The sequence below is a fragment of the Bubalus bubalis genome, chromosome X (assembly GCF_019923935.1).
Source record: "Bubalus bubalis isolate 160015118507 breed Murrah chromosome X, NDDB_SH_1, whole genome shotgun sequence".
NCBI classification, from domain to species: Eukaryota; Metazoa; Chordata; class Mammalia; order Artiodactyla; family Bovidae; genus Bubalus; species Bubalus bubalis.
Window position 1 is genome coordinate 100,246,126 of NC_059181.1, and position 9,288 is coordinate 100,255,413.

The window sequence follows — 9,288 nt, forward strand, 5'->3', positions numbered from 1 at the left end:
TATGGATGTGAGAGTTGGAGTGTGAAGAAAGCTGAACACTGAAGAATTGATGCTTTTGAACTGTGGTGTTGGAGAAGACTCTTGAGAGTCCCTTGGACTGCAAGGAGATCCAACCAGTCCATTCTAAAAGAGATCAGCCCCGGGTGTTCTTTGGAAGGAATGATGCTAAAGCTGAAACTCCAGTACTTTGGCCACCTCATGTGAAGAGTTGACTCATTGGAAAAGACTCTGATGCTGGGAGGGATTGGGGGCAGGAGGAGAAGGGGACGACAGAGGATGAAATGGCTGCATGGCATCACTGACTCAACAGATGTGTGTTTCAGTGAACTCTGGGAGTTGGTGATGGACAGGGAGGCCTAGTGTGCTGCCATTCATGGGGTTGCAAAGAGTAGGACACGACTGAGTGATTGAGCTAAACTGAACTGATGATCCTGTTTGACCAAATGTTTTAAAACCTTTTGATATCTTTGGCAAACTTTACCACGTCAAATTCTAAATGAAATTCTTTTGACCTCTCTCTGATTTTGGGATGTTTCAATGGGCCCCTGAGCGATATTAAACTAATTAAGTTTATTTGGGATTTGGTTAAATTACACAGGATACATTGTCTAATAAATGATGATAAAACCTTCTTAAGTTATATTGTATAAGCAATGTCATTAATATAAATACCCTGAAAGTTTTATGCAATTAATAAAAATCTGGTATGCCTTGCTAAAATGTTATCAGTCATAATTCTAGTTTTATCTTAAAATGTTATATGTCACAGAGATAACCAAGTTGTCAACTGCCTTATAACCAGACCTTTAACTGTACCATTTTAAGTATTTTGCCATTTTATAGACAGTGATTATTTTACACTGATGCTTTTATAAAAGCATCAAGAAGATACATAAAAAGGAAATATTGACAAATATAAGTTTCTAATGACTTTTAGATGGTACCACTGAACTGAGTAAAAAAAAAAAAATCTCATAAAATTCTAATGAAAAGCCTGATGATTTTAGATCAACAGGAATTAATTACATGAGAGAATAAACTGATAAATGTGATTTATAATTTTAGGACATTTTATCTGAAATATTACTGGCATTTTATGTTTGCTTTTCAGTAAGTGTTTCCTCTTACACTAACTATGACCTACAACAAGTTGACGATGTATATCTTCATAAGCAAAGATGAAATATTTATTTTTCTCTCTCTACTTGAGCCTTCTAGAATTTGGCATCACCAGTTGACTCCCCTCTGGACTTGATGGCTTACTGCAACTAGATTACGACTAGTTGTATTAATCACTGTTTTAATTTGTTCTCTTTGTTTTCAAATTGTTTATGATTTGTGTCTCTCTCTGCTCTACTATGATCTTGTAAATGTTACTATATTTCTTATATCCTATCTATTTTATAAGACTGTTGTCTCTTGCATTGCTCAATGTGTAACCAAGCCTCTGACAAAATTAATGATCACCAAACATCTTGATACAATTGATCATATATATGAAATTCTATATAGAATTATTATAAAAGTACTGTTCTAGATATAGGAAGAAGCAACAAGGGAAAATATTTCCTGGACCATAAAGCTAGTAAGACAAACTATCCAGAGAATTTTAGACTATGAATAGGGCCTAATCCAAAAAAATAGCACACTGATCTATCAACAAAATCCTTGTCTGATATAAGAATGAGATTTCCTAGTGCTATGGAACAAATTGGTCATGAATTGCCTCCCAAACCTTGACTGACTATATGACCAAGAGGGAGCACTGTGCTCAGTGGTAAAGGTACCTCCACCTTTACCAATGCAGGAGCCACAGGAGACTTGGGTTCTATCCCTGGGTAGGGGAGATCCTCTTGAAGGGGAAATGGCAACCAATTCCAGTATTCTTGTCTGGAAATTTCCATGGACAGAGAAGCCTGGTGGGCTACAGTCCATGGGGGTCCCAAAGACTCAGACACAACTGAGCGACTGCAAGTTATCAAGCTATCAACCATTGCAGATACCCCCAATGGAGAAAAACAGGATACTGGCTCTAGATAGTTAAGATGCATATTGAAGGTATAATTTCAATGAACCCAGACTTTTGCACCTCCCCACACACAGAAAAGCACTAAAATCATTAATTTGAGACATCTGGTTTTTATGCTTAGCAGTAATCTTTTGATATTTGACTGCCTGTTTTTGTTTGTTTGTTTATTTTTAAGCAAAACACCCTATATATCCTGTCTCCTCCTTTGGAAGAGTTCCTCAGCACTGTCTGAAAGGTGATCTCCCAAGATATAATCCTCAGTAAGTTCCCCAAATAAAACATAACTTGCAACTTTTAGGTTGTGCATTTTCCTTCAGTTGACATTCCCCTGCTATTATTCTATGTGTTAGTTGATTTTAATAAATACTTTCAAGTCTTCAATTGAAAGTCAACACTATTAATTTTCTTAAACTTTAAGACTATCTAATTAGGAAATATCAAACAGATCATCCTGCTACAAAAATTACTTTCTTAGTTCCTCTTTTACTTAGTTAAGAGTTAAAACTGTTAAGAGACATAGCACTATGTTATGTCTCTAGTGGGAAAACCTAAGTTGACACCTTTAAAAATCAAGAGGCAAGCCACATATTTATTTATATTGAAAAAAATGTTTATGAACAAGCTTATTTTGCTTAATCATAACTGGTTAGGAAGGAAAAGGCCCAAAAAAGGGATTGGGAGTTGGGGAGGACAGAATTGGAGCAATGTGCTTGAAACAGTCTAATACCAACAACTCTATATCTCATAAATAAGTTCAGAATCAATACAGACTAGTCAGCTCCATCAGTCAGCTCAGTTTTTGCAGTGTGTTGGTTGTTGTGGACAAGGGGGATTCACAGGGACAGCAATGTTGCCCTCAGATGTCCCAACTTTTTATACATAGGCAATGAGTCAATTGGCTGATTTCACAAAGAAAACCTAAGCAGGTGTGCAAGCTGAATCTTCAGGCTGTTACCTTATTCATCATTGTTATATAGAACACAGCTAGTTAATCACAAGACATTCTGGCCAGACATCCTTCACCACCACCTCAAATCACTGCCTCTCCCCAAATACTGAAATGCAGGCCCTTAAAAAGATGAGAAGAAACAGAAAAATTGTTAGAACCAGTATTTTTTTTTAATTTTATTTTATTTTTAAACTTTACATAATTGTATTAGTTTTGCCAAATATCAAAATGAATCCGCCACAGGTATACATGTGTTCCCCATCCTGAACCCTCCTCCCTCCTCCCTCCCCATTCCATCCCTCTGGGTCGTCCCAGTGCACCAGCCCCAAGCATCCAGTATCATGCATCGAACCTGGACTGGCAACTCGTTTCATACATGATATTTTACATGTTTCAATGCCATTCTCCCAAATCTTCCCACCCTCTCCCTCTCTCACAGAGTCCATAAGACTGTTCTATACATCAGTGTCTCTTTTGCTGTCTCGTACACAGGGTTATTGTATGTCCATCAGCAGATGAATGGATAAGAAAGCTATGGTACATATACACAATGGAGTATTACTCAGCCATTAAAAAGAATACATTTGAATCAGTTCTAATGAGGTGGATGAAACTGGAGCCTATTATACAGAGTGAAGTAAGCCAGAAAGAAAAACACCAATACAGTATATTAACGCATATATATGGAATTTAGAACCAGTATTTTTTGCCTCCCAAAATGTACAAAGTACATCTGGAATGTTACTTTTTCAAGAAAAAACAATTATATCTTATAAAGATTACATAGATGGCTTCATTAAAATGAGTTTTTGAAAATGAAGGTCCAAGGTTTTCTTCCATTAATATGAAGATTTTCATAGACAGAGGGGGACACTATAATATGTAATTAGCCATTGTGAAAAATAAAATGGTATTTAGTAATTAAAGATGAATGTGAAATAGCCATGATATCCATTTCTTATTCAGATGGCAGATACATATTGCATTTTGCAAAGTTCATTTTTTTTTAAATATTACCTAAAAGCATACAAATTCTTGTTTCATTGACATGTAGCTCTTTGGCACACTATAATGAAAACTAAATGTTAAGACTAAATGACATAAACCATTAAAAATGAATTAATCAAATTACTTTTTATGTTGTTTGGGTCTTTATATTTGCCCTAATAATATTCCAAGTATTTACTTTATACTTAATGAAATGCAGTGATATCAGAGTATTATTGATTTTGTGCTTGAAAGTTTGGCCTCAGTGTAATTTTTATGCATAACAGTTATAGAGAAAGCAAATTGTTCACATTATATTTCATTATATTCTACTAGAAAATCAATGCCTTATGCATGTTGCAGACTGTTTTTTTCATAGTTCAACTACTTTATGAAGTTGTCTTTGACTTATAAAAAATTATTGACTAAATGAAAATGTGCATTGTCATTTGCTTTTATAAATAGTACTTTTAAATTTCTGGAACATCTAGTTATATTTAAAGGAAGTTTTCAGTCACTGCTCCTACACATTGAGGTCAGAGTGGGAATAACTGTGGTTTTTATTTTGAAATAGAACTTCAACCAAATTTATTAAAATCTTAGTCAATTAACTGAATTATTCAACAAATTTGACTATGGAGATGAGAAGACAGAGTAATTTACTTATGCTAGTAAGCCAAAATTGTTTTGCCTCTCCCTACCTAGATTACACTTCTGTCATAGGGCTGTGTCTTGGGATATACATCCAGGTCACAGGTCTTTTGGGGTATACATCCAGGTCACAGAAAGGTAGTGAAAGTGAAAGAAAGTGAAGTTGCTCAGTTGTGTCCGACTCACAGAAAGGTAGTTGCCTACAAAACACTATTTGATTGACAGTAAAATGATATTTTTGTCTCTAAGTAAAAATTGTCTGTCTTTCTACCTGGTAAATTTAAGTTTTATCCCTTGAGTAAAATATTTATTTCCAACTTATAATGTTTAAAATGGTGCTTTTTAGGTAGCTCAGTGGTAAAGAATCCGCCTGCCAATGCAGGAGACTTGGGTTTGATCCCTGAGTCAAGAAGATTCCCTGGAGAAAGAAATGGCTGCCCAGTCCAGTATTCTTGCCTGGGAAATCCCATGTCATAGCTTGAGTGATCTTAATTAGTTTATATGATGAAATTTATATGATTTATTTAGGTTATAAAATGCTTTCTTCTGTGATGTAAAAAGATCAAAGTTCTATAGAAACTAGACTGTTGACTGTAACTTGAACAGTTCAGATTTCTTGTCTAATTCGTCATGACACAAGACTACAGCATATTTCCCTGTATCTTTCCAGTAACGTTCATCATTGAAGACAATCTCATGTGTCTTTCTACCGTGCAACCTTTAGAATCCTGGAAGAAGTGAACTTTTCATATAATTGAAGCTACAACTTTATTCTACAGTTTTCTTTACTGTTTAAGTCATTTGGGGTGGGAATCTTGAGTGAATGACATAATTTTCTGTCTCCTTTTAAACACAAGACACTGAAACTAAATTCAGTCCCCTGCTGCTGCTGCTGCTAAGTTGCCTCAGTCGTGTCCAACTCTGTGCGATCCCATAGATGGCAGCCCAGCAGGCTCCGCTGTCCCTGGGATTCTCCAGGCAAGAACACTGGAGTGGGTTGCCATTGCCTTCTCTAATGCATGAAAGTGAAAAGTGAAAGTGAAGTTGCTCAGTCGTGTCTGACTCTTAGCGACCCCATGGACTGCAGCCTACCAGGCTCCTCCATCCATGGGACTTTCCAGGCAAGAGTACTGGAGTGGGGTGCCATTGCCTTCTCCGAAATTCAGTCCCCTACCACCTATTAATTTCTATAATCAATTTTAAAAAGTATTTTAGTAAGTTTTCTCAGGTTTTAACAAAATAGATCAAAGTTCAAACAAACCACAGAATAACGCCTACCTCCAAACCAGAAAGCCAGGTGTGAACTACCACTGACTGAAAACTTTCTTTGGATATAGTTATGTCAGAAAAGTGTGTAATTCCCTTGGTTCTGTATTGGTGCAGCAAAGATTTGAAATGGTGGACCAGTGTTACAGCTCGGTTACAGCTCAGAGTTATATTTGGCAAAAGATAGTACACCCTCGAAGAGTGAGGGCAGGCTGACTGCTAATGAGAGGCCTCAGTCTGGCTTGGCTTCCTCCCCCACTTGTCTCCTTTCCCGCTTGTCTGACCTTATGCAAATTGGGATGGCCAAGAAGGCGGCATGTTTGTTTCATCTGAAGTTCTCACTCCTGTCTGTGGATTTTCTTTTGTTCCATTTTCACGGGTTTTTCCCTTTCTTTATCTTTTAGCCACCACCATTTTGGGCTCCACAATTTCCTATTCTAACTACCTAATAGTTATGAAACAGTTAATTCTTAGCTAGGTTGATAAGAAGTCTGAGGTCCTCAAGAAGGAGAAAGGGGTCTGGGGCTCTCAGGATAAGAAAAGGACAAATCTTAGTCATATAAGTCACATTCTTCTTTAAGCCCAGAGTACACAACAAAATAACTCATCTTGTTCAAGGATAAGTTTTTTATTAAACTTAGTACAGATGATTATATAACAACAATTCATACTGCTGTAGGATGTTTCTCTCCCCCCCCACCCCCATGGTTCTTTTTTTATTTGTTTGTTTTGTTTTCAGTTTGATTTATTTATTTATTTTATTTTTCAATATTGTATTGGTTTTTCCATACACTGACATGAATCCACCATGGGTGTACATGTGTTCCCCATCCTGAACCCCTCTCCCACTTCCCTCCCCATCCCATCCCTCTGGGTCATCCCAGTGCACCAGCTCCGAGCACCCTGTATTATTCATCGAACCTGGACTGGTGATTAGTTTCACATGTGATAATTTACATGTTTCAGTGCCATTCTCCCATATCATCCTGCCCTCTCCCTCTCCCACAGAGTCCAAAAGACTAAGAACCTTCGAACTAATCCTATCATCTTACAGTGTACGTTGCGGGAGTGGGTCTGGTAAGATATTTCTATCGTTTGTTAGAATCTCATTATCTTAAAATGTAAATTGTCTCCTTTTTAACATGGAGACATTCTTTTGATTTACTGTAATGACCAATTGAAAAGTATATATCTCCTTTGCTAGGACTAGCCAGGGGTTATTCTCTGGCCCCCTTCTGATGTCAGTGTCAGAAGCTTTCTCTGTTATTTTTCACTATAATAAAACTTCTGCCACACAAAAGCTCTTGAGTGATCAAGCCTTGTCCCAGGTCCCAAAGTTAAATGTTCTTTGGAGAACACGAATCTAACAACGTTCACAGTAAGCTATCAGTTAGTTATTGCTAATGGTATAAAATTGCCATTTTTAAGATCACTTAATTTTTGTAAATATATTCATAGTATATTAAGATATATTGATTCTTATATATACACTATCTACTGCCCCAGTGAATCCTGCTTACTTTTTTGTTGTGATTGTTCTTTTATCGGAGAAGGCAATGACACCCCACTCCAGTACTCTTGCCTGGAAAATCCCATGGATGGAGGAGCCTGGTAGGCTACAGTCCATGGGGTCGCTAAGAGTCAGACACGACTGAGCGACTTCACTTTCACTTTTTCACTTGCAAGCATTGGAGAAGGAAATGGCAACCCACTCCAGCATTCTTGCCTGGAGAATCCCAGGGGCAGGAGAGCCTGGTGGGCTGACGTCTACGGGGTCACACAGAGTCAGACACAACTGAAGTGACTTAGCAGTAGCAGTTCTTTGATTGTTAAGCATATGCTTATTAAGAACCTACAGACCACAAGGAATAGCAGACAAATTAAACAAGATCAGTTTACTCAGTAAACTTGCAGAAATTTGGAGTTTCCTACTTTTCATTTCTTTCTATCAATCTTTCCTATATCCTATAGATAGATACTCAAAAATGTGCTCAAAGAAAATTCCTTGTTGAATTCCGAATTACACAGGACAGCAAAGGAGGAAAACTTTCAATTCAGTTCAGTTCAGTCGCTCAGTTGTGTCCGACTCGTGGTGACCCCATGAACCGCAGCAAGTCAGGCCTCCCTGTCCATCACCAACTCCCGGAGTCCACCCAAACCCATGTCCATTGAGTCAGTGATGCCATCCCGCCATTTCCTCCTGCCCTCAATCTTTCCCAGCATCAGGGTCTTTTCAAATGAGTTAGCTCTTTGAGTCAGGTGGCCAAAGTATTGGAATTTAAGCCTCAGCATCAGTCCTCCCAATGAACACCCAGGACTGATTTCCTTTAGGATGGACTGATTGGATATCCCTGAAGTTCAAGGGACTCTCAAGAGTCTTCTCCAACACCACAGTTCAAAAGCATCAATTATTTGGTGCTCAGCTTTCTTCACTGTCCAACTCTCACATCCATACATTACCACTGGAAAAACCATAGTCTTGACTAGACAGACCTTTGCTGTCTAAGTAATGTGTGTGCTTTTTAATATGTTGTCTAGGTTGGTCATAACTTTCCTTCCAAGAAGTAAGCATCTTTTAATTTCATGGCTGCAATCACCATCTGCAGTGATTTTTGAAGCCCAGAAAAATATAGTCAGCCACTGTTTCCAGTTTCCCCATCTATTTGCCATGAATTGATGGGGCCGGATGTCATGATCTTAGTTTTCTGAATAAGCAGTAAAAAATATCTTTAGTACCTGTGATCAGATTCAATTTAAAAAAAAAATGAAGCAATATATGTTGATGAAAAAACTATATTAAGTAACTAATGTCCTGCTGATTACAAAAAGGATTTGATGTCTCTGTCAATTCAATTCATATTCTCTTTAAAAGGCTGAAAAATCAATCAAAGCACACAAGGTTGACTTTACCATTTCCATTATCTTTACAATCCAATTGAATCAGATACTCACCAAATTATTAGTCAACATCGAACCTTCATGGTATCTGATTAAATGAATTTGGATGCAATGGTCATCCAGATTTACTATAAACAGAGCACTCCATTAAGTGTGTTATCATTGATATGGTGTCTGGGGCAGTAATATATATCCTGATCTTATTAGCTTCCACCTGTAAAGAACAATATTGGATAGAATCTGGAATGTTAGGTCCATGAATCAAGGTAAACTGGACGTAGTTAAGCAGGAGATGGCAAGAGTGAACATTGACATCTCAGGAATCAATGAACTAAAATTAACAGGAATGGTCAAATTTAACTCAGATGACCATTATATCTACTACTGAGTGCAAAAATCCCTTAGAAGAAATGGAGTAGTCCTCACAGCCAACAAAAGAGTCTGAAATGCAGTACTTGAGTGCAATCTGTTAAACGACAGAATGATCTTGGTTAGTTTTCAAGACAAA